The sequence below is a fragment of the Sapajus apella genome, unplaced genomic scaffold (genome assembly GCF_009761245.1).
Source record: "Sapajus apella isolate SASKATOON/1434 unplaced genomic scaffold, GSC_monkey_1.0 scaffold37, whole genome shotgun sequence".
NCBI lineage: Eukaryota > Metazoa > Chordata > Mammalia > Primates > Cebidae > Sapajus > Sapajus apella.
In genome coordinates this window covers 7034446-7059997 of record NW_022436977.1, presented here as the reverse complement: position 1 = coordinate 7059997, position 25552 = coordinate 7034446, and positions in this window count along the sequence as shown.

The window sequence follows — 25552 nt, the reverse complement described above, 5'->3', positions numbered from 1 at the left end:
AGGACTCAAGCTTCCAGAGACCTTACTTTATGGCGTACCTATGGCAAATGTTCCGGGAACGACTCTGGCCAGGTTCCCACCCCTGAATAGACGGCCAAAGGCAGGAGAATGAGATCTCTCTTGGCCTGATTAGGAACCATCCTATCCACCCCTTGGATAGGGTCAACTTTACCCAAACCAGACTGATCAGGATTCACATGCGAAGGCTGCTCCCTTGGAGGAGGAGATGCCAGCAGACCATGGAGGACTGGCTGTGAGGCACGAGGATAAGCAGGAGGCAAGGGCAGCCCCCGCATCCACAGGGCAGGTGGGAGGATGTTCCTGCCCTGCTCACACAGCCCTGACTCTGCACTTTGGGCCCCACTTGAAGGTGTGCTGTCGTAGCTAATCTTCCTGGGCAGAGCAGACCTTGTGAGTGTGAGAGAAATCCTGGGTGGCATCACAGACTCATTTGTAGGGCAAAGGGATTTTCAGTTAGTTCCGTAACACACAGGAGGACCAACACAATGCTCAAGCATCGCTCCTCCCAGAGGAAGCAGACGGGTGAGATAAATAAAACCAGCACTCTCACTGGTATCCTCCGATGCTCGGGGGCCTGTTTTCAAGGCTGTGTACGTTAAATACACATTTCAGTGATGCTTTCGTCTATTCTACAGTGATTCTCAAATAGTGGTCCCCAGGCCAGCAGCATCGCCACCCCCTAGGAACTTGTTTGAGAGGCAGATTCTCCATCCCACCCCAGACCTATTGAATCAGAAACCCTGGGTATGAGGCCCAGCAGTCTGTGTTTTAATGCACCTTCTGGGTAATTCTGATACAGGCACCAAAGTTTGAGAACATCTGCTCTACAAATGTATTTGATCCAATCCATCAAGTTCAAAAGAACCACCTACTATAAAAATGAAGTCTTATGTGCGGGTTTTATCCAGCAGATTGAATTTAAAAGAGTAGAAATGTAAAACTGTTTTCTATTTCTCCCATTGCTGCCTTCGGCCATGCACTATCAAGTTATATGCTTCCATCTTTTAATAACATCTGGGGCAAATTCCTTTAACTTCTGCTCAGTTCTTTTATTAAAAGTCATCTTATTTTATTCTAAAGCCTCAATCTCACATCTGATTTGACATTCTTCCCTTCTCTCACGAGCTTCACTCAGGGAGGGGATGCAGCCTGCAGTGGGGCGGGGATAGGAGGGTTGTGCTGTGTCACTCCCCTTTTCTCTAGAGCACCACGGGGTGGGGTGGGAGGAAAGGTGAGGCCTTATCCTGGAACTGCTGCCCCCCATTGTTCAGGGCCTGGTTCTCTAACTTGAGTGTACAAACCCCCATGGGGCTGGGAGCTGGCACTGAGGGTACAGCTGGGGGACACAGAGGTCCTCACCTGTGGTCCCATCTGCTGCTGGTGGCCGTGGCCTATGAAGACGGTGGATATGTTTTTCTGAGGGTCATATTGGTGTGACCCCAGCCCATTTGTCACTGAGAAGGACAGCTACAGCCCCTTTTGGCTTCTCCAAAGGTCTATGCCCCTCCTACTGTCATCCCATACAAAGCCTCAGAAATGACTTGGGTCTTCTTCCCCACCTCTGAGGACTGTGGGAGCTGAGGTGTGGGGACCCATCCTCTCAGGCAAACTACCTCACAGTGCTTCTCCCCATGTCCCTGAGCCTCCACTCTTCAGATGGCTAAAGGAGGCATAGCCCCCATGTTCCCAAACAGCCCCACAAACTCCTATGGATACGGGTCAATCTCTCTCCAGAACTCGATCCCCATATCCCCAGCACCAGATGGGACCTAGAGTACCAACATCTCAGCCAGCATCCAGCCTGGAACAATATGACCATTCCTGCCTCCTGCAGGCACCCTCATCCTGCATTCTTAATAAATATTCTAATCGATGCCTCAACTTGAACTCAAGAGACCAACAATGGGAGGAACAGAACTAAATTATTCTCCCAGTAATTCCTACTCTCTCTCTCCCACTTGTCTGTCTACATGGGCCGGGGGAAGGTGGTGATGGGAATAGGGACTGCTTCTTTGAGAGCCTCTGAGTTGGAAGAATTTGGCCTCAATTGCTGGCACTCCCATTACAGAATGTCGGGTCTGCTGGGCACAGTGGCTTATGCCTGTAATCCCAGCACTTTGAGAGGCTGAGGCAAACAGATCACATGAGCCCAGGAGGTCAAGACCAGCCTGGGCAATATGGGGAAACCCCAACTCTACTGAAAGTTCAAAAATCAGCCAGGCCTGGTATAGTCCTAGCTACTGGGAAGGCTGAGGTGGGAGAATCGCTTGACCCTCAGAGAACAAAACCGCAGTGAGTCATGATCATGCAGAGCAAGACCCTCTCTCAAATAAAGGGGGAGAGAATGTGGGTTCCTTGGCACCTGCTGTTTCAGCAAAGGTTCTGGTGCCAGGAAGTTCACTGTTCTCTTATTTGCAACATGCCTTCACGTACACTATCTCAGTCAACCCCACAGCGATTCTGTGAGGCGTTTAAGCTACAAGGAAACAGGCCCAGAGAGGTTAAGTGACAAGCCCAAGGTCACACACACGGTGGCGATGGTGGGATGGGAACCCAGCCCAGGGACTCCCGAACTCCTGTTCTCTTCCTGCTGTTTCATGCAGGCGCCTCAGCCACACTTGTCATCCAGCTCTGGGTGAACTTGGAGCAAATAAGCAGAGAAATAGCTTATCTCCCAGGCCACAGAGCAGCTGGCATGGGAGGGTTTGGGGCACGCGATTTCCTTAGAGGAAACACCAACTCGTTCCGGTCAGTCATGCCCATTCACATGGGTCCTGACCATTATCTTCCCAGGCCAAGGTCACATGTTCCCCTGGAAACTCACTGGCTTTACTCCCTTCCTGGGCTGGGGGAAAGGGTGGGGACCTAAGTTGGTACTTCAAAGCAGAAAGCTGGGGTTTGGGGCTGACAGAGCTGACCTTGAGCTAGAGCTCCATGGAGTCCCCAGCCCAGGTCAAAGGGGGTCAGGGTGCCATCTATACCTTCTAGATGAGTCTGTCTACGTGATTCAGTTCTGCCTGTGGGGGGTAGAAGTTCACGGTCTCACTCCCACACAGTGACCACAGTGCATGGCAATTTTCTAGTTAACAGATGGGGTTGGAGCCTCTGCTACACACAAGAGGCTTCTTTCTTCAAGTTTCAGACTTCTGATGCTCACAAGACCCTCCCAGGCCCTTAACATGTGCAAAACTTACCCCCAGGCCTAGGGTTTGATGAGATGTGTGACCACATGGGCTGAGATCACATTTTCCCCAGTGAAGATAAAAGCCCTCACCTCTCACAAAGCCATTTGCTAAATTTTCAAGAATTCTACAAGCTGATTTTTAACCACAGCCATTATTTTAAAATTAAACTAAAAACCTTACAATGAAGCACGTTTATGATTACAGTAATAAATACTCAGAACTCCTCTGTTCCTAATCGTGTTACTATTGTCTCTGTCCTTAAGGTTATTTACATTTGCTGTACTGTGTGGTAGAAATACTATAGAATGGTGCACCAAAGGGAATCTCCTCCCAACTCCGTGTTCAATAACATCACACTGGGAGCTTAACAGCAGCCATGACGGTTGTATTTACACATGGAAATTGACAAACATTATAGACTAGGGTTTGATGTATTGTTTCGTGGACTGTGTAAAGCAAGGGTCAGCAAACTTTTCTCTATAAAGGGCCAGGCAGTCAATATTTTTCCTTTTGTAGGCCATAGGTCTCTGTCAAAACGACTCAACTCCACTACTGTACCAAAAAAGCAGCCACAGACAATACATACACAAATGGACCTGGCTGTGTTCCAATAAAACTTCATTCACGAAAACATGTGGCACACCAGATTTGTCAGGCCATAGATTGCTGGCCCCTCATCTAGACTTAAGAGAGCCATAGAAAAAAATGTTAATAACAAAGATTAACCACAGAACTGCATTGTATCTGCAGCTGTTTCAATTATAACTAGCACAAAACAGGTCGGGTACAGTGGCTCATGCCTGTAATCCCAGCACTTTGGGAGGCCAAGGCAGGAGGATCACGAGGTCAAGAGATTGAGACCATCCTGGCCAACACGATGAAATCCCATCACTGCTAAAAAGACAAAAATTAGCTGGGCGTGGTGGTGTGCACCTGTAGTCGCAGCTACTCAGGAGGCTGAGGCAGGAGAATTGCTTGAATCCAGGAGGTGGAGGTTGCAGTGAGCCGAGATTGTGCCACTGCACTTCAGCCTGGTGCCTGATGACAGAGCAAGACTCTGTCTCAAAACTAAATAAATAACTAGCAGAAAACAACATTGAAGAAATATTCTTCCAATTTTCAAAAACAATGATTTGATTGAGGAAAGAATTTACGTCACTGTTGAATGACTAAAGTTCCAACATAAGTCTTTATTTCATTTTTGTCTTCTTCATTCATGTAAATAAACCTGGGCCAACCTGTACTTTTGCCACCATAGGTCAATTGCCACCTATGGGTTGGCTAGTGAGACAAGTGTCCAACAAAAATTAGCAAAAGTATTCTGTGAAGATCAACTGGCTATTTGGAGTTCACAATAAAGAATAGTGTATATTTGATTATTATTTATAAATTGCGTAATACTCATCTTGAAAGCAATAAACATATCCACGTATGCGTGTATATATATGAATACATTTTCTTCCAGAGAGCCAGTTGCTAAGTATCTACCAACGCACCACTGCCTGAGGGGCGTCTACATAAAAAGAGCCCTAACAGCCTACAGCAGCACTTGTTAAGGACCCAAGGCATGGTCCAGACCCCAAGGAAGGGAAGGGGGTCAGGGAAGGGTGGACTATTGGGAGAGTGCTCCAAGGTAGTCCAAGAAGGCTTCATGGGGGACAGACAGCCATACAGCATGGCGGACTAAATGACAAACGGAGAATAGCTGCACTTCAGACAGGCATGCAGCATGAGCGCAGGAGGCGAGGCTGAAGTCAGGGACACCCAGAGAAGAGGGTGAGTATAGGGAAGCAGTGGGCCATGGAGTGGGGTTAAATATGTGATGGCATGCAAACACGCTATGAGGTCGAGCCATAGGAAGAAAAAGGAGAATGCAAAATTTTACATTTGCATTAAGGAAAAAACACATTAGAGGAAAATGCACTTAAATAAATTGCTCTGGGTGACAGGATGACAGCTGATTATGTATTCATCCTCAGCGCTTTCCTGTACCTTCCTGTTGTTCTAAAGTCGTGTGTGTTACTTTGATATTCCTGGAGAAAGATAAGCTTTTCCAGTATGCAGAGCAAAAAGCACTGAGCCAAACCTGAAGCCATAGCCAAGGACAGGGCACATCTCCCCTGATGCAACGCATCAGTGTTGGGGAGGGGCCGGAGTAGAGACCAGGGGTGTCGCTCCCTCCTGGGAGGATTGCCAGAGCACCTGGGTAGCCACAGCTGAGGTCTTCTGCCCCCATGGGCCTGAGCAGCCCTGTCTACACAGGGCATCTGCCCCCTACCCCACAGCCTCAGGGAGATGTCTGTTCTTTCTTTGCAAAGTTCCCCCCTTCCATTGTTAAAACACACACTCTGAATGAAGAGACCCTCCAAACGGGCTTTGTGTGAGCAACCTGGCTGTTTAATCACCTGGCTGTGGGCAGGCTGAGTCCAAAAAGAGAGTCAGTGCAGGGTGGTGGGATAGCAGCTGGTTTTCTAGGTTTGGGATAGGCAGTGGAAAGTTACAGAAGTTACAGTTTCAGGTGGTATTTTGCAAGCTGGGAGGGGATCCTAGGATCTGGAGTTAGGAGGTTGACCTAGGTTGGTTGCAAAGTCCAGTTGCCTTATCAAGTGAGGCAATTTTTTCCTTATCAAGTAAGGAACAATAGAAGAATGTCTCGAGTTAATTAGGCGCCTCAGGGATTGATTATTCTTCCTCTTTTCATGGTCTTCCAGTTACTTCAGATTTCCTAATTCCGGGAGGCCCCCGTACGTGTGGTTCACAGGGATTGCCATGACAGACATCACACTGCCAGTCAGCCCCAAAGACCTCACACCCATCACATTCATAAAGGCAAAACAAACTGGGAAAAATTAGAGTTCCTCTGTCTTTTTAGGGCTTCATCATTGCTGTTTTTCCAAATGAAGAAATAGATATTTTAAGTATTCTTTACCATGCGTAGTATTGGAAAATTGGAAGTTATCCTAGAGAAGATCTCGCTCAACTCGTTTATGTCACTAATAAGCAAATAGAAACTAAGGGGGTCAAGTGGCATACCCAGGGGCACAGAGCTAAGTGAGAACTATGCTCCAGCAGAGATGACACCCAGGGGCTGGCCCCTCCTTTCTCAGCATGCAGGTATTGCTGGGCAAGCACAGGACTCGGCCCTGGGCGATATGGGCTAAGCAGCCTTGGCTTCGAAGGCATGACGTCTTCTAATCGCTCCTCAAATTTGCCTGTGGACAGCAGCAGTGCCTACGAGGCACCCAGTTTATGATACGCCACTTGGCTCCTTCAGGGCAGAGCTGTGGAATGCAGTACTTTTTTCCCTCTGTGCACCACACCCCCTCAGCACAGAAGACATTCCACCCCACCCGCTGCTCAATGGGACCTTCAGATGCTATCTTAGCCATAAAGCCTTTATATGGCTCAGCCAAGTCATTTTGTGATCAATTACCTTCCCTGTTATTGCGTTTATTCCCCCTAAACCAGCCAGGTAATCCCTCAAAAGAGCCAGTAGCACCACCTTGGTCATTTCTTCCACATCAACCTGACTAAACTGGATATATGATAAGGATTCGGTCTCGTACATAAACACTTTTCGGCCTCTGTGATTCGCACAATTCCGTTTCCACTCTCTCCGGGGTCCATGTCTCCATCCTGCCCCCAAAGCTGGTTCTTCAGGCATTTTCTGCATGGCTTTCTGTGTATATGCCATGTGGTTAGTCTTAAATCATGTGCTTCTAGAGTGCAGAGCACATACCAGTTTATACTTTTTCTAATCAGGAATGTATGTAGAGGATGAAGAAACGCATTTTCATGAGCTAGATAGTAACACAAAATTAAACGGCAAAAGTCCTTGCTGTCCTCAGTAGCTGGAGAGCTTTAAAAATAAATACATAAGCACCTGTTTCCATTTTTTACTCCTACAGAAGCAGGGAAATTGCTGGAGGAAAAAAAAAATGTATGCCCATATATTCTGTACTGTGTCTCTTGAAAGAAGAATAAAATTATAAACGGGGTCATCAGGAAGTGCTCACTAAACGTGAAGTTCACAAACTGACCTTTGAAGTTTAGCAATGGACTTCCCCCAAGCCAGGTCAGCGGATGCTATTGTTAGATCAGCAGCTGAGCCTCCCCACCACATCCTTCTACCTCGTGCAATTAAAGCAGAGCCCAGGCAGATTTTTCTTAAATGGGATTTTTCTTTATGTTGGTGCATATGTTGTTGTTTTAATTAATAGCAGAGACATTTTTTCCTCATCCCTGGCTCTTTCCTCCAAGTCAAAACATTTAGGACACCACCACCCAAGAATAAGTCTCATTTAAGGCTTTGCCACTTCTAACCCTTCCCACCTCTAACACTTTTCCATCTTTATCCCCGTTATCTCGGGTGCTTTCCATTTTTAGAGACCAGCTCTCCACCAGGGCTAAATACCAGTCTACCGTTTCTTTCCCCATCGGAAACCAAAGAACTCCCTGTTCCTCAGCCCTTGCCAGCAGAATCTGGTCTCCCCTCTACCCCTCAAAATTATACATCTTATACAACTGGCCCCTGTCCCTGCACCATTCCTGTCCCTTGTCCTTGATCCTGGTTTCCCAGTGGAATACGAACAAGGTTTTGCAAAGGGCTTCTTGCCACCCTCTCTTGGGTCTTCAGGAGGTCATTAAGTTGTGCGTTATGTGGGGAAAAAGTGCATTAGGTCAACCTGAAAAGCTGCCATCGATAATATCATCAGAATATGTCCATGGCTTTCTTATTTTTCCAGTGAATAGTTAAGAGTAAAAGGTGTTAGATCACAGGATGTTGAGAAGGCTATGCATCTCCCCAGGGCTATTGGTGCAACACATTCTGAGAGGGAGAGACGGTAGCCATGCCTCCTATTTTTTAGATGAGGTATGTATTTTGTAGTTCTGCTGTGACAAAAACAGCTTTCAGTCACTGAAAGCCAAAGGCCCAGTGGACATCAGGAGCTAGCCAGCCTCCAGCAGTGCAAGACGGGAAGTCTAGTCAAAGCCTAGTGCTGAACCTTCAACTTTTCCCAGCTAGCAGGAAGTGACACAGACCATGTGCTCTTAGAGACCTCACTTTGGAGAATGCTCAATCAGGGGCAAATATTCACCGGTGAGTTTGTATTTTCGTCCCTTGCTAAGCTTGAGTGAAAAAATCTCTTCGAGAATCGACTCCTTCTTTTCCCCCTGTTTGAGGTCCCTTAGAGAGCTCACAATAAATACATAAATCACATCAAAGCTAAAAGTACATGAAAAGTCCCAGGCTTCATCCAGATTTCAGGAAACCAGCAGTTTCTGGAGGAAGTCCCACCCGCTCCTGAAAACAGAAAAAATAAACAAGATAGAGTCCACCAGCAAACAGGTGTTTAGTATTCTCTGGAGTCATATGAAGCAATTTTTACATTTATGGAAAAGTAAATACTCCCCAACCCCCACCACCCCACAGAGGGCGTGGCCTGCCCGGGAATGGAAAACCAGCCTCATGTTCCCTGCACAGTGTTCTGGTGGCTTCCGCAGCTGTCACAGGAAGGAATCCACACCCCTCCCCAAAGATGCCTGCACAGGAGCAGATGCGGGCTCCATTCCCCCTTGGGGAAGGACAGAGGTCTCCTAGGGATTCACAGTCCCGGCCACTCCTCGGGCTTCCTCCTTCATTGGCAGGCCCTGGGAGGCCCTAAGTGGGACCGCTGGGCTCGTAAGAGATCGGCACCGCAGCCAGTCGGTGGGTGCAGCAGGCTCACACCTAACAAGAACCGACCTCTCCCTTTTTCCTAAGAAGGGAAACCGACTCTCGAGGCTCACCCTGGAGGCCCCCGGGAAAGACTGTGCGGTCCCGGCCTGCAGCTTCCGAGCCCACGGTGGACGTCTGAGCACCCTGTAGGGCTCTGCTCTGAAAGTCCTTTCAGCTCCCAGCGAGCCCCGCACCCCTCAAGCTGATGAGGCACCCAAAGCCCCTCCGCTCTTGGGGCCACGGCCCCACCCACCACCTGGCGCCTGTCTTTAAGGATGTTTACAACAGAGTTCTGAATCAAAATTTTGGCTTTTTCCTGGAGTTCTAACTCTGCAGGAGAGGCAGTGAGGTAGGACTTTGAGGAATTCAGGAAGCAAAGAACAGCTCCTGGGGAAAGGAGGAGCTGAGGCTGACGTCGGATGTGGATGTGGAAAAGGAAGGTGAAGGCTGGATGGGAGGCAGCGTGGGCACAGCCAAGATGGGCTCCTGGGCCGGGGACGACCCCCTACCAGAGATCGGGCTTCAACATCTCAGCCCCATACTGTGTGCCAGACACGCTACCAATCTGTCACTTAGGTAATAATCACTTTGCCCACGCTCACTCTCACCCTGCAAGGGAGCTCTTAGCATCAGCTTGCTCTCAATGGCTGGGAAGCCCAGGCTCCAGTGGGTGACATCACTTGTCCAAGGTCACTCAGCCAGAAAGGGCCAGTAAGGGCACAGGTCAAGCCTGTTCCTGGAAGTCCTGGAATGCGTTTTCTCCCTCGTCCACACTCCCACCCATCAGGCAGTCTACACTGCATCATCCAAGTTACTTGTGAAGTGTCTGTACCCCGCCGTGTCTGAGTGAGGCCCACCTTCCTCTTTGCTTCTATCATCTATTTTCCTATTTCTGGCATGTATGACACTGGCATGTATGACATTATGTTTATTTTTGTCTGCTTGTTCCTATTTCCCCCTTCCCTATAGGAACATGAGTGCTTTGAAGGCAGAGAGAGGCTGGGCCTTAGTCCAATCTGTGCAGCACATGGCATATAGTGAATGCCGGACAAATGTTGATGACTGAATTGACATGACTGATTGACTGGATCAAATGAATGACCACAAGAGTAAATGAACATCGGGATCCAGGAAAGGGTCCTTCTGGCACCAACCCCATCCTGTCTCCCTGAACAGTATTACATTTAGTATTTGTGATAAACGTTTTCAGCACCTTTTTGAAGAGCTGGTACCGCTGGTCCACTTTCTGCCTTTCCCTTGATCTGTGCCATTGGTTTAAACACTCATACATGCAATCTTTCTCTCTCACTCTCTCTCGCTCTTTCCCTGACTGGACCCCAGACCAAAGCCAAAGAAATAAATGTTGCCTCTCCTGCTCTATTGCTACTTAGACAAATTAATCCTCAGCATGAGAGGAACAAAAGCCAACACCTTAGAAGTCAGGCTGCTGCCAGCTTGGTTTGCTCACCTGCACACAGCCCTTGGCTTCCTCCTCTAGTGTGGGAGGAGCACAGCCCTGACTCACAGGCCAGTCCAGGCAATCCTCTTGCCCCAGGTAATCCTTTGGCTTCCCTGGGTGGAGAGCCCATTGCCCGAGATCTGGCCTCTGGCTGGAGAATCCATTGGCTGAGCTCTAGCCTCTGGGTGGAGGGAGCAGGCCAGAGGAACCCTTTCCAAGACCAGTCGAGCTCCGCTGGTCCTCTGGGCCCTGCCTGCAGAGACAGGTTGGCAGAGTTATTCTTGGTGCTTATTAAAACTGCACAGGCTGCTGGATTATTCCTTTATTGCTAAGTGGTCCCCAGAATACTGTAGACTCATCCCTGCTTTTGAAGTCATTGCAAGAGACTCCAAGAAGTTGATTCCAATATCTTTCTTGCCAGCATGGATTCCCCCAGAGCAGCACTGGGGATGTCTGGCCGTTAGAGTGGCAGCCAAGGGTGAGATCCCCGGTGAAAGATGATATTGTGCGTCCACTGCACACCTGCACACTAGGATGGGGTTTGCCTCCCAGCCCGACTGCTCTGTTCTCATCTTCCGTGGACCCTAGAGGTGGGAGAGGAACTCATGTGTCATTCACTCCAGGGTCCTTACAGCCACTTGCTCAGAGCAAAGAATGTCGGTCGGGCCCGCAGCAGAGGTTCCAATTTCGATGAGCACTGTGACCTCGGGGAAAGGGCTTGGCCGCTCTGCAGGAGTCTGTGACCCAGACCAAACCGGCTATCGGAACCTGCTCTGCTCTTTTACTCTCCCACTCCTCTCCACCCTCTCGTGCTGTGCTGCATCCACAATGCACCAGCCCAGGCTGACTCAGCTTTCCGCCCACGGCTCCCCTCTAACTGACAGCACCCACCCTTTTGCCCCAACTCCACTATCCCATCCAAGCCCCTCAGCCAGCCTGGGTCCGCCATGCCCCTCCTCTAACCAGGAAAGAAAGAAAAGAATCCATGGGGTCTTTTCTGTGTCCTGAGATTGCGCAGGTATTCATCCTCTCCACACCCATCTCCCTGGCCCCTTTCTTGCCCTGTTCCTCAGGGACCTAGGCATTGGGTCCTGGTCAGTTTTTCCACTTTTCCTCCCTCCCGTAGGGCCCCTCAACCTGTCTCCTCATGAAAAACTCCAATAAAGGCACTCATATCTTTGAATATTTGATTTCACAGTCCATCTTGCATAACTCTCAAGTTTGAGGTCAATAGAAATAAAACCATTTCAATTGTCTGATACTAAACACTTCTGACCCGAAAAGCAAAAGGTCTTTTAACGGATAGTTACATTGATACAAGAGTCACAATGACAGGTTTCAAAGATGAAAGTAATGGATCAGAAAATAGAACAGTAGAGAAAACACAGATGAAAGGCAAAGAACCCCATTTGAAAAATCCAAAGTTTCGTTTTAAAAAAAAATTGCCAAAAGCAATGTATGCTGTGTTTAAAAAAAAAAATCATGATGAAAGGAGCATACACGCCTGTTACCCTCCCATCCCCCCGTATACTTGTCCCTTTCTGCAAGTGCTATGGGCTTTGTGGTGACTTTGTTGACTCAAGTTTCCTAGGCTGGTGCTCCCAGAGCCTGCTTTGTGTCTTCCTAGGAGCAGTACTCGTAACCCAGATGCACTGGACGCCTGCGGGTGGGCAGTGCCACCTGTGTGAACCAACTTGGCTCCAAAGAGCCTTACTCTCCATCTACGTGGTTAATCCAGTCAAAGCCCCACCTGCTTTCCCACACAACTAGAGTCCAACAGAGGTTTTCATTAAAACAACGCATCATAACGAATACTTAACTAGTACAAATAAAGCATTTTATTTAAAGCAAGGTTTAAAGACATATAAACATTAAGCATCAGAGCTCCATTCTTTAGTTGCTAATCATGACAGCCTATGCCAGTCCTTGAGTTCTGTCATACTTGAGTAGAAGGCAATTTTCTAACTCACCTACAACTTCCTTGGGATGAGTCCTCCCCAGGCTCCTTGCTTTATTAGAAATTTCAGTGACTTCACCACTCAGCAAAACACATAGGGCTGTCAGGCATGGTGGTTCACCCTGTAATCCCAGCATTTTGGGAAGCCAACGCGAGCAGATCACCTGAGGTCAGGGGTTCAAGACCAGCCTGGGCAACATGGTGATACCCCTTCGCTACTAAAAATACAAAAATTAGCCGGGTGTAGTGGCGCGAACCTGTAGTCGCAGCTACTCAGGAGGCTGAGGCAGAAGAATCGCCTGAACCCGGGAGGTGGAGGGTACATGATCTTGGCATGAGCCAAGATCATGCCACTGCACTCTAGCCTGAGCAACAGCACAAGATTCTGTCTCAAAAAAAAAAAAAAAAAAAAAGAGAAAAAAACATATAGGGCTTCTCATATAAAGACCATATAAAAGAATACTATGACTGGTTTGCGCCGGAAGAAAAAAAAGCCCTATCACTGCTACTGACTTTTCTGATGTTCTGGGTTTCTATGTCTTGTCTCTTCAGGAACCAGGGAAAAAGAAAATTCTCTGGCACATGCACTCTCCATTTGCCCATTTCACCCCCTTCTTCCAATCAGAACCAGTCATTTCCCCCACTTGACTGCTCCCTAATCTTTGCACTTTGGAGCAGGATGTGTTTACCGATTGATGGCCATTTACTTATAACTCGTACCTCTTATGAAAGCCAATAGTTCTTATATCTGGCTTTTAACACAGACTGTGCTCTTCAATAGTCTTAATGCAGATTGAAGGTTTTTAAAATTCACATGTATAGAAAAAAGTTCCATTAAATTCCACATGAACAATGGAGAAAGTTTTAAATGGGACATTAAAGTGATCAACTGAATACAGATTGTAGGAAATGACTGACATGTAGGGCTCAGCTGCAAGGAAGAGACAAAGACCAAGTGTTCAACCAAGGGCACAGGCGGGGTGTAGATTACAGATCAGACCCACAATGGATGGAGTCCCAAGTGGATCCAGGAAGTTGGAGGGAGCAGGTAAAGCACTTGGGTCAGGCTTTCATGGGCCTAGGAAGTCAGCCAGGGCAGGAAGGCCCAGACAAGCCTTGGGGATCCAGAAAGGCTGGACTCCTCCTGAGAAGATAGAGTCAAAGAGGGCAGTCATCACCAGTCACACTAAGAGCACCAAAGCTCTCTGACCTCTCTTCTCTGCTCTGTGTTGTGTGTTGTCAAAGTAGGAATAGGTACACAGGAAACTAGGGAGACGAGCATAGCCCCCGATGTCTATCATTTCTAATTAACACAGAGCAGAGGAGTTAGATCTTCTGGTGGAGATCTAACATTCCTCTGAAGTTCTGTCAAGCCCCATCTCCTGGTGATTCAATGGCAGTTCTAAAATAGGAAGACTTACTTCCAAAACCAACAGATGTTTGGGCTGTCATCATTATGCCTGTACTAAACTCACTTGTGATTTCACTGTGAAGTCCCGTCTCTGTAATTTATTAGGAATGATTTATGTAAGATTATGTGGAAAATGTTACTAGTCGTGAGGTTATCTATCCATCTATCTCAATGATCTGACTTTTACAGCAATGCAATGGGACGTGTGGAGGGAGCATTGGGTCAACTTTCCATCTAATGGAGATACAATTAGAACTCCTAGCAGGTGACTCATAGAGAATGATTAGAAGTAAAAATGTTCTGGAAATTCCCCCACCTTCTTTAAGGCAGCCTTTATCAGATAGCTTAGATTTTGTGAAAGGAAGACTGATGTTTTCCATCTAGTACACAAAATATTTTCTAAGTGGTTATAGGACCTTGAACAAGCCACTTAGCTCTCAAAGCCTCAGTTTTCTCATCTATAAAATTAAAGCCACATGATTAAAGATCACATGATCTATGGCTCCTTTATTCTAAGGATGTATAGATATTTTAAACACCTGGTTAGCCATCTTGACCAAACTAGCACCACAGATAAGAAACAAAAGAAACAAGCTCAAAGGCCAAAATTCCTCTCTGGTTTCTGTGCTTTAGGTCAAAGGCAACCACTTTAAACGTTGTTTGGGCTACTTTCCCCTAAGCACACAATAGCTTTGTCTGCATCAAAGGGCACCTTCTATTTTCCTGCTCATTCATATGACCCCATAAGACCTTCCAGCATCTCAGTCAGCTGAGCATTTTACCTCCTGGAAAGCACATGGTTTCCTTTTCTTTCCAGGTCATGTGAAATGCTCACACAGTACTTATTGCAATTATTCAGTAAAGTTGCTTTTCACATCTTCATCCAGAAAATTATCCCAGCTGTTCCATATACTTTTACTCTAATTGAACAATTCCAGTTTTCAAAACGTTTTCAGATATCTATTGTCTTGTCGGAATCCTCATAACCTCTTTTTTTATAAATTATACAGCATTCCCACTCATATATAACAGTTGTAACAACTTTTTATTCCTAATAACCTTTGGCATGACGTTCCATCAGATTCTTTCTGATAGTTTTTGGTTTTCATTCATTGTATTCCTATCCAAATGTTTACTGACCCTGGAAAATAAATCTGGTAGACCACTGACGCAGAATCTAACTCAGAGGGTGATTAGAATTAAAAGCTGAAGTACACTTCAGTGATCACCTATCCCACTCATCCTTGACCATAGGATCCTGTTCACAGTGACCAAAAGGTCCATCTCTCTCAGGGGCTTCCTGCTTGCAAAGCAGAATCTTGTTTATGGGTTCCTTATGTCTGTGATCTCCTGGGAACCACTCTTGAGCTCACAATGCCTGATTTGCACATATTGGGTCCCACTCCATGGCTTCTTCTGGTCCCCTCACAGGAGTAATATTTTCCTTCCTTCAAAGCTGTCCTTTCCCAGAGAGCTTTGAAGCTACTTTTACTGGGCTAATGAGTCAGCTGCAGAGTTTCTGATCTGGTACCAGGCCTTCTGGGAAGCAGCTTTCCTGGGCTTACGTCAGGCTGTTCAAGAGCCTCCTGGCCTTCCTGCTAACATTTGCCGGGCTACTTTTTCCTCCTAATCATTGCCTCTATCTTATCAGAGTGGCCATTCTCAAATGAAGTAACTGAGACTTTGACATGCTGTGTTTTCTTTTGGAAACTTCCCATTCTGCCCAGACCTGAACTAATTGGGATTTGCTCCGTGTTGCACAGTGGTTTACCCATCAGGTATCCCTTACATCAAACCCTGCCCGCCACTTAGGAAAACCACAGCTAGAAGTTGTTTGGCAAGACTCAGGGTTCACAGGGTTTTCCCACTGAGGCTCAGGGACTGCACGACGATTGAGAGCTTGGACTCTGGGGTCAGGCAGAACTGCCTCTAACACAAGGACCACTCTTAACAACAGCTGATGCTTCCTTAACTTCAGTTTCTGGATCCATAAAATAAGAATATGAACCACTTCCTAGAAATGTTCAGAAGATTAATGGGAATAATGTGTTTAAAATGCTCAGTAAATGCTAAGAGTCCAGTGATTACTGATTATCCCACTATTGGGATATAAATACTTTAAAAATATATATAAATAAAATAAATAAATAAATACTGTTCAATGCTTAGGGAAAGGCAAAGCAGCTAATATTCCCCCAGATTAGAGATAAGAGTACTGGGTTCAAAAAAGGTCACATGGCTTACCCTCGTCTACACTGCACCTGCATGAACCACGGACCTGAACCCTGGTCCCTGCCTCCTCCCAGATCTTTGCTCTTTCTGCTTTCCCAGCAGTGCCTCTCAGAGCCAAGACCTGTGTCCACAACAGTGATTCCCCAAGTGTTGTCTTCAAACCAGCAGCATCAGCATCACCTGGGAACTTGTTAGACATGTTAGGGTCCCATCCCAAACCTAATAAATCAGAAACTCTGAGATTAAGGCCCCACAATCTGGGTTTTAGCAAGACCTCCAGAGGAGTCTGATACACACCCAAGTTTGAGAACCAAGGCTTCGTGGAATACTAATTTGCCTTTGGATCTAATCCTACCACCCACTCGTAAGATGGATGGTCCTCAAATTTCAACAGGATCCCTAAGATGAGTTAAGCTTTCCAACCCTGGGACATTATCAGGGGATTTGTGATTAACGCATATTCAGACCATTTAACTGTGGCAGCAGTTCTCACCCTTGGAAGCTCATTAGAATCATTTAGGGAACTTATCAAGTAACCCAAAGACCTAGCCTAGACAGTTCAGATCTAAAGACAGCCTGGACTGACAACCACAGAACTACAGAGCTGCCACCCAGACTCCACAGAACTCCGCTAGGTTGGTATTATTTTTACTTCATTAAGGTTTATGTGTTTCATAATCTAGTTCCAGTAAATTGGTTCCTTTCTTCCCTGTGAACCTTGGACTCTCTGGCTGGTCAAGTCCCCACCTCATGCCTACGTGTTTGCACAGCTGCTAAGGTTCATGAACTATTTACTTAATATCCCTCAGCCCACTGCCCAGAGCGATCCTGCTTGATCTGAAAACATCACAAGCATTAAATATTAGTTCATCATAGTTCTGTTTTTCAAAAGCATCATGATGAGATATGGTAAGCATTAAACAATAGCCCACCATAGGTATGTTTTTCTAATAACTTAGAGGGCTTCCAGGAAAGTTATTTTGTGTGTGTGTGTGCCTTAAGAGACTGGAATTCACGCTGCTGCCCAGGCTGGAATATAGTGACATTATCATAGTTTACTGTAACCTTAAACTCTTGGCCCAAGAAATCCTCCTGCCTCAGCCTCCCAAAGTGTTGGGATCACAGGCATGAAGCACCATAACCACTCTAAGGAGAATAGTTTTATGAGCATGTTAGAGTACTCAGAAGTCTCAGCTCAGCTCTTGGCCCACGTGGGTCACAACCAACCAGAGTACTGATCACCAAACAAAGAGCACAGTATCAGCTTTTCTCCTCTTCCTTGCCATGGAAGAGAAGATCTGGCTTGGGTGCAAAGCCATAGTGATGCTTTCTGCCCCACCCCCTTTAAACTGAAGATGAGTAGCTTCCCAAAAAGAGGCCACCCTCACTTTCCCACCTGGTTCAGGAAGGGAGGCTGAGAAGCTGGGGGCTGCCCATTCACCCAGTCACCAGGCAGATGGACAGGGGAGGAAACTGGGACCTTCAGGCCTGCCCTCGGGAAGCCTAGCCACCAGGTTTTACAGCCCAGAGCAGAGAAAACTGTGGCTGCGGCAGAACCCACAGAGTGAAGTGACCCTGCCCTCCAATAAAAACATGGCCCAGTGGACTCCAGTTATTAACAAATAAAGCTCATTAGGAAGAAGCAAGAAAGAGACAGAGAAACAAGGCCGGGTGTGGTGGCTCACGCCTGTAATCCAAGCACTTTGGAGGCCAAGGCGGGTGGATCACCTGAGGTCTGGAGTTCAAGACCAGCCTGACCAACATGGTGAAACCCCGCCCTTAAAAAAAAGAGAAACAGGGCCTCCCTACTATTGTACTCTCCCCAAGAAAACAGAGGAGCTGAGGGGCATGCCACTTTCTTCCCAATGCTGGACAACATTCCATCACCTTCCTCATCATCATGGAATGCATTTTTTGGGGGACAAGGTCTCCCTTTATCTCCCAAGCTGGAATGCAATGGTACGATCATGACTTACTCAGTCTCAACCTCCCAGGCTCAAGGAATCTTCCCAACTCCACCTCCCAAGCAGCTGGGACTACGGGCACATACTCAAATAATTTTTTTTTTTTTTCTGAGACAGAGTCTTGTTCTGTCGCCTGTCGCCAGGCGCCAGCCTGGAGTACAGTGGCGTGATCTCGGCTCACTGCAACCTCTGCCTCCCGGGTTCAAGCAATTCTCCTGCCTCAGCTTCCTGAGTAGCTGGGACTACAGACGCGAGCCACCACACCCAGCTACTTTTTATATGTTAGTAGAGATGGGTTTCACTATGTTGGCTAGGATGATCTCAATCTCTTGACCTTGTGATCCACCCACTTCAGCCTCCCAAAGTGCTGGGATTAGAGGCGTGAGCCACCACGCCCAGCCTCAAATAATTTTTTAATTTTTGTGGAGATAAGGTTTCACAGTGTTGCCCAGGCTGGTCTCCAATTTCTGGCCTCAAACAATGCTCCCATTTTGGCCTCCCAAAGTGCTGAGGTTACAGGTGTGAGTCACTGTACTCAGTTGGAATGCATTCTTTTAATTTTAAAAGACTCTGTAAATGAGAGATTTGTTCAGAGAAGAGGGTGTTTCATACGTATAAACCCAAAGACCAGCTTTCAATTTATTTTACTTTTTGAGACGGGGTTTTCCCTCTTGTCACCAGGCTAGAATGCAATGCCACTCATAGCAACCTCCCCCTCCCGGGTTCCAGCAATTCTCCAGCCTCAGGCTCCTCAGTAGCAGGATTACAAGCATATGCCACCACACCCAGCTCGTTTTTGGATTTTTAGTAGAGACAGGGTTTCACCGCATTGGCCATGCTGGTCTTGAGCTTCTGACCTCGGGTAATCCACCCGCTTTGGCCTCCCAAAGCGCTGGGATTACAGGCATGAGTCACTGTGCCGGCCATTAATTTTTTATTAGGTATTATAGTCACAAAGGTATGAAAGGGCAATAAGTCTGAGAAATTTTTATGAAGTTTTTGAAGTAAAATGCGTTTTCATAAAATTTGTAATAAAATTTTTAATAAAATCACTCCATTTTAAACGTCACTTAAAATTTTTTTAGAAAATTACTCCATTTTTATAAAATACATTTTAACTACTTTGAAAAGTATTACATTCTTAATACAGAATTGGAAAAGACAAAAACACAGAAAGAATTGCATTTAACGCCATCATTTCAAGTCAAAACTTCAGATCTTTCCAAACGCCTTGAACGTATGAGTAAATGAAGAGGATACTCGCCCCTTTGTCCATCTACTTTTCCTCTTCCTAATACCTAACACGTCTCTAATCTTTCTAGTAATTGGGTAAGAAGAGCTTCCATAAAGAAAGGTGGAGAGAATTGAAACATGGGTAGTATTTTTGAGGGAGAAATGATAAGGTTTGCAATTGATGGAGGCATCAGGACGTACCCAGGGATCTAAGGTCTAGGCCAAAGATGGTATTCTAAGTAGGTTTTGTTTTGCTTCTTGTCTTTGTTTCTTTGAGACAAAGTCTCCCTCTCTCGCCGAGGCTGGAGTACAGTGGCGCAGTCTCGGCCCACTGCAACCTCCACCTCCCAAGTTCAAGTGATTCTCCTACCTCATCCTCCCCAGTAGCTGGGATTACAGTAGTCCACCACCACATATGGCTAATTTTTGTATTTTTAGAAGAGATGGGGTCTCATCATGTTGGCCAATCTGGTCATGAACTCCTGACCTCAAATGATCCACCAGCCTCAGCCTCCCAAAGTACTGGGATTACAGGCATGAGCCACTGTGCAGGGCTGATAAGTAGCTCTCAACCCAAGTGAGGATTCTATTCCATCAGGCATGGCTGCTTTATGCAGAACTTTAAGATGACTCCAGACTCAGGGTGACAGAATGCTGTCATCCATTAGCCATATCTGTCATGGTCATGGGAGCAGCAAGAGGCAGTCTGAGTGCCACACATTTCGTAGCAATCTAGGGGTGAGCTGAATGGTGAATGGAGATTTCCCTGAAAGAAACTTCTAAAGTCAGTGCTACCAAAACATGAATCAACAGAATAAATGAATAGAACCCAATAGGAAGGCATGACTACCCATTCTTTATTATGTAGAGAAGCTTAGAAAGGACAGGCACCTGGAGTTTCTCCACCTTCTTCCCATCTCATCCAAACACCTAGTTCCTCATGCCCTACCAGTCCAGCCACATTCCCTTTCCCTCTCTCTCAATGGCCCTTGGGCTCCCCACTGAAGCTCCCTGAGGGCAAGGGACCCAGCTCTTTGGGGCTCTAAAGGCATTGGTTCACCCTTCTCAGCCCTGTACACATTTACTGGGTATTTGCACTTTGTATTAAGAGATGAAGATCTTGGCTGGATTATATTTGTAATCCCAGTACTTTGGGAGGCCAAGGCAGGTAGATCACATGAGTCCGGGAGTTCAAGACCAACCTGGCCAACATGGTGAAACCTGTCTCTACCAAAAAATACCAAAATTAGCCAGGTGTGGTGGCATGCACCTGTAATCCCAACTACTCAGGAGGCTGAGGCCTCAGAAACACTTCAACCTGGGAGATGAAGGTTGCAGTGAGCCAAGACTGTGTCACTGCATTCCAGCCTGGGCAAGAGAATGAGGGTATTTTTTTTTTTTTTTTAGACAGATGAAGATCTTGCCCCTTCCCTCAAGGGGCTCACAGCTTATGGGAGAGGGAAAACATAAATATAAATAATTGTATTTAAAGAATTATGGCTGGGTACAGTGGCTCACACCTGTAATCCCAGCACTTTGGGAGGCTGAGGTGGGCAGATCACAAGGTCAGGAGATCGAGACCATCCTGGCTAACATGGTGAAACCCTATCTCTACTAAAAAGGCAAAAAATTAGCCAGGCATGGTAGCAGGTGCCTGTAGTCCCAGTTACCTGGGAGGTTGAGGCGGAAGAATCACTTGAACCAGGGAGGCAGAGGTTGCAGTGAGCCGAGATCGTGCCATTGCACTCCAGCCTGGGTGACAGAGTGAGACTCTGTCTTAAAAAAAAATAAATACTTGTGAAACAATAAATTTTATAAATTTAAAATATGATCATTATTAAATCATCATGATTATTTAAATCAGAAAGAATAAGAGCAACTAAGTGCCAGACATGGTGCTAACCATTGTGCTCACTCACTGTATTCCACATCATCTTTACAATGGCCTTGTGAGGTTTACTGATACTGCCCCCATTTTACAAATAAAGAAACTGAGGCTTAGAGCATTCAAGCTAGCCAAGGGCTAAGCCATGACTCAAACGCAGGTGTGTGTGACGACAGCTGTTACTAAGAGGGGAATGGAATCATCTGAAATTGGGTTTGACTCAGAAAGGGACATGGTTTTGTCAGCTTTGAAACCACTACCACCCTACCCTCTAACACTGGCAGACGGGAGCTGGGCAGCTGGGGAGAGGCAGGACAGCAACCAGAAGCAACAGCCTCTGCAGTCCCAGCAGCTGGGACCCCCATGCCTCAACCACGGATCACCCAGCCTGGGTCCTGGTCTCTAGCACTGGGTATTGGCTTAGAGCAGAGAAGGCTGCTGGGGGCCTGTGGTTCCTGCATTGCCTGTGCTCATGCTGCTGGGGTGGGTTTTATGTGACCAGAGAGAAGCAGGGAAATTTGCTGAGAAGTCAGAGATCTGCCAGGGAATCGGTGATGAGCCCCAGGAAATGCTTTTTGTCTAAAAATATGCCATTTCCGAAAGGAAAACAGTCATTAGAGGGTGTGAGAAGCCCCCGTGGTGAGGAAAGCAAAACAGTAAGACTCACTGGGAGGCCAGTGGAACAACAGAGAAGCCCATTACCCACCCACTTCCTGTGTGATTAACAAGACGTTCGCAGGATGAAAGGCAGGCAGGCAAAATGACAACCCACAGACAGAACTCCAGGGGAAATGTCTGGGGACGCATCGGAAGATGCAGCAGGGAGGTGGGAGGAGAAGAAACTGCTCCGGTTAATATCTTTCTGGTGTCAGCTGGTTCAGCTATAGATTTGGCTAAAATTCCCTGTGTACCTACTAGATGCCAGGCAGTTAGGGGCCTCTGTTTACCTCACTCTCCTACATTCTTTTACACAGCACTTTATGAAGGAGGAAAGTGAGTCTTGGAGGTTAAGTGACTTGTCCAAGGTGACAGAGCTGGGAAGGGACAAAGACATGGCTCCATCCCTGGTTCCCTAATCCCAAATCTTCCACTCATTCCCACGTACCAAGCTGCCTCTAGTACGATCAAGAATCGTAACCATCCCCAACCTAGGTCCAGTCAGTTCAGTTTTCCTGGCAGACTACAGCTGTTTTGTATTCTTTATCTTGTGTTGAAGCAAACCAGGTTAAAGAAACTCCCCACCTTTTTTATTTAATGACTCATTTTCAGCTAAAACACGTTGCAGCCACATCAGGTACACATGCCCGCCCAGCAGAGATGTATTGTGGGAAGGCACCATCTAAGTTACTTGATCCAAAGCCCTTCTACATCCATCGTGAAGCAACCAACCCTCCTTTGCCGAATTTTCCAGGGGACCCGGCCCCTTTGGTGGAGGAAGAGGGGACAGTTCCTTCAGGGTCATCTCACCACTGAGAAGTGCATCCTCTGTGCTGGGGGCAGTAAAAAGACTTTACATGGGCTGGCTACGGCTCACGCCCGTAATCCCAGCACTTTGGGAGGCCCAAGCAGGAGGATCACTTGAGCCGAGGAGTTCGAGACCAGCTGGGCAACAGAAAGAGACCCCCATCTCTACACACAATACAAAATTTTGCTGGGCTTCCTGGTTACACACCTGTGGTCCCAGTTGCTCGGGAGGCTGAGGCAGGAGGATCAGAAGGTCAAGGTTGCAGTGAGCCACGATTGTGCCACTGCACTCAAGCCTACGCAATAAAGCAACAAAGTAAGACCCTGTCTCAGAAAAATAAGAGATGCTTTTCATGAATTTCACATTTCACCCCCCAACATCTTTGCCGAGGTAATTGATCAGCTTTTCGTAGATTAGGAAACAAGATTTGCCCTTCATTGATCCCAAATCCAGTTTGGCCTTGGGGAACACAATGAGCTTTCCTGCGTGGAGGTGCACAGGATTACCGAGGGTGACAGCCTTGGTGGTCCCTCCCCCGGCCTCTCTGCCCGGGCTGAACATCCTCGGGTCCTTCAGCTCTCCTCTCAGTGCACAATTCTCCACCACCCATGGCCGTCCCAGCTGCCCCTGGCTTCTCAAAGCTATTCCCGCATGGAGGCAGGTAGAACTAGGCAGCGAGCCTCCTGACCCGCCCAAGGCCAGCCAGGAACTGCTTCTAGGTCCTCTTGGATTCTGGGCCTCTGTCCAGTGGCCAAAGGAGAGGAGGACATATATCCAGCTACCATCTCTCCACCTATTTTCTAAGGAAACCAGTGAGTTCTCAAATGCCACCTCTGGTGGCCCATTCTCAGCCCTCACCTTGAGAGGCCTTCCTCAAGTCAGGATTTCCCACACTGGAAGTCACTGTGGGCTTCTCTCTCCCTCCCCCACGTCATGTGGTCAGGAAGTCCAGCTGACCTTTTTTCCTGTCTGTCTCTCAAACGTGTCCCCTCCGGCTCCCCTCCATGGCCACTGCCCTCTTCAGTGTCTGGCCTGTGTTCCCACCATAGGCCTAAAGCTGGCTGCCCTCTCCCCTACCACCCTCCACACCACAATCCTGGTGATCCTTCTAAGAAGCAAAGGTAATCATGTGTCTTCCCTGCTCAAGATCTATCTAAATCTTCTGTGGCCTCCAGAGAAAAGGAAAACAGCTCAGCCACCCAGGCCCTTTACCATGTCCTCCTTGACCATCTCCAGTGACCTACAGTGTGTGCTGGAGATGTCCTTTGCCTGCCTCTGCCCAACCACACTCCTTTTCTTTCAAGACCCAACTCAACTTTTACCTCTTCTCCATCAGATCTTCCCTGATTTCCCCCAGCCAAGCCAAAGGTGATTGTCCCCTCTGGTTCCCCACACCCCCCTCCACTCACCACTGCTCAGGCATTCCTAGAACACTACCATTGCAACCACCGGCTCACACATCTGTCTCTACCAGCAAACCACTAAACCATGAAGAAGTGGCTTCCTGAGTGGGGCCATTGAGAGATTCCATGAGCTAAGTCATGGCAATTGGTTCCCACGGAAGCAGCAGCTCAGGGCAGGGCCCAGACTTGGGCAGGCTTAACTGTGCAGGACATTCCATTAACAACAGGCACCACTCTGATCACTTCCTGTGTGCCAGGAACTACGTGAAGCTCTTTACCTGGATTCTGTCATTAAAAAGGATTGAACATGTTCACTTATGGAAAGCAGGTAGCACAGTGCCTGACACAGTGTGAGCACTGAACACGTGTTAGCAAGAAAACTGACAGGTCATTTATGGGACAGTTCACGCCAGGCAGCAAGCCAAGCACAGTCCATGCATTGTCTCACTCTTCACAACAACCTTGGGAAGAGGGCAGTCCTGTTTGTCCCCATTTTACAGCAAATGATACCAAGTCTCAGCTAGGCTAGGCAATCTGCTGAAAGTCTTCAGCTCGGAAGTAGTGGAATTGGTCCTCCATCCCCGATCCATCTGCCCTGGCACCCAGGTTCTCAGAGTCTCTGGTACAGCAGGGTGCCAAAGTCCAGTTGAGAAGAAAGCAGGCCAGGTTTTTTAGGCACAGACTGACTAAATATCCAGGGGAAACACGCGGGACTGGCAGGCTTCCTTTTCTGTCCCATTTAGTCTAATATCACATTTAACATACCATCCTCCGAGGGACAGAATTCGCAGGAAGCCATGCAGTCTGGTTCCTCCTGATTTCCCCTGTGTGCCACGTGGTTACGCCTTCCTTCTGGAAAGGTGTGAGTTGGGGTCAGTCCCTCCTGCATGCAGCTGGGGAAACTCAAGCCAAAACCATTTTAGTTACTCACAAGGAGCTAAGACCACCACACAAAGTTCAGGCACGGGGTCAGTCCACCAGCGGTGTGGACCTCACCCGGCTGGCTGTGTTCCAAACGACGGTGGCAGAGTGCCACAGAAAAAACACGAGGTGTGCAGCTAGACCTCCAGAAGCCCCAGGTCTGCCAGGTGCTAGCTCTGAAACATCGTGGATGAGCCATTTGGCCTCTCTGAGTCTGTTTCCCCACCTATAAAACAAGCCAGAGAGCTCATTCCTCACAGGGCTGTGGTCAGAATGTGCCTCTGTGCTTGAGAAGCTGCAAAATGTTCCTCAATTGCCGCCCTTAGTAGAGAGCTCAGAGGAAAGAGAATTTCAGTTTCACTTGTCTGTTTCCCCTGGATTGCACTGTACCCAGGGCACTTCCTGCCTTCTGACAACAGTCAGGGTCATTCTAACTCAGATCAAGCAAACTGGTCTCGAACCAGTCTTGTACCACCATGGCGTTAAGCTGCATTCTCATTTCATCCACGTTTGCCGAGCTGGGTGGGCTCTTTCCCCCACAAGCTCCTTTAGGCAGCCACATTTTTCTTTCAAAGATATTTTCCCTTCGACTATAGCCCACAGGCATCGGAGGATGAAGCTAGCAGGTTGTCTGTATATAGACTTTCTTCCAGGGAGGAAAGCGGCTTTGCTATCTCCTACCTTTTTAAACAAAATC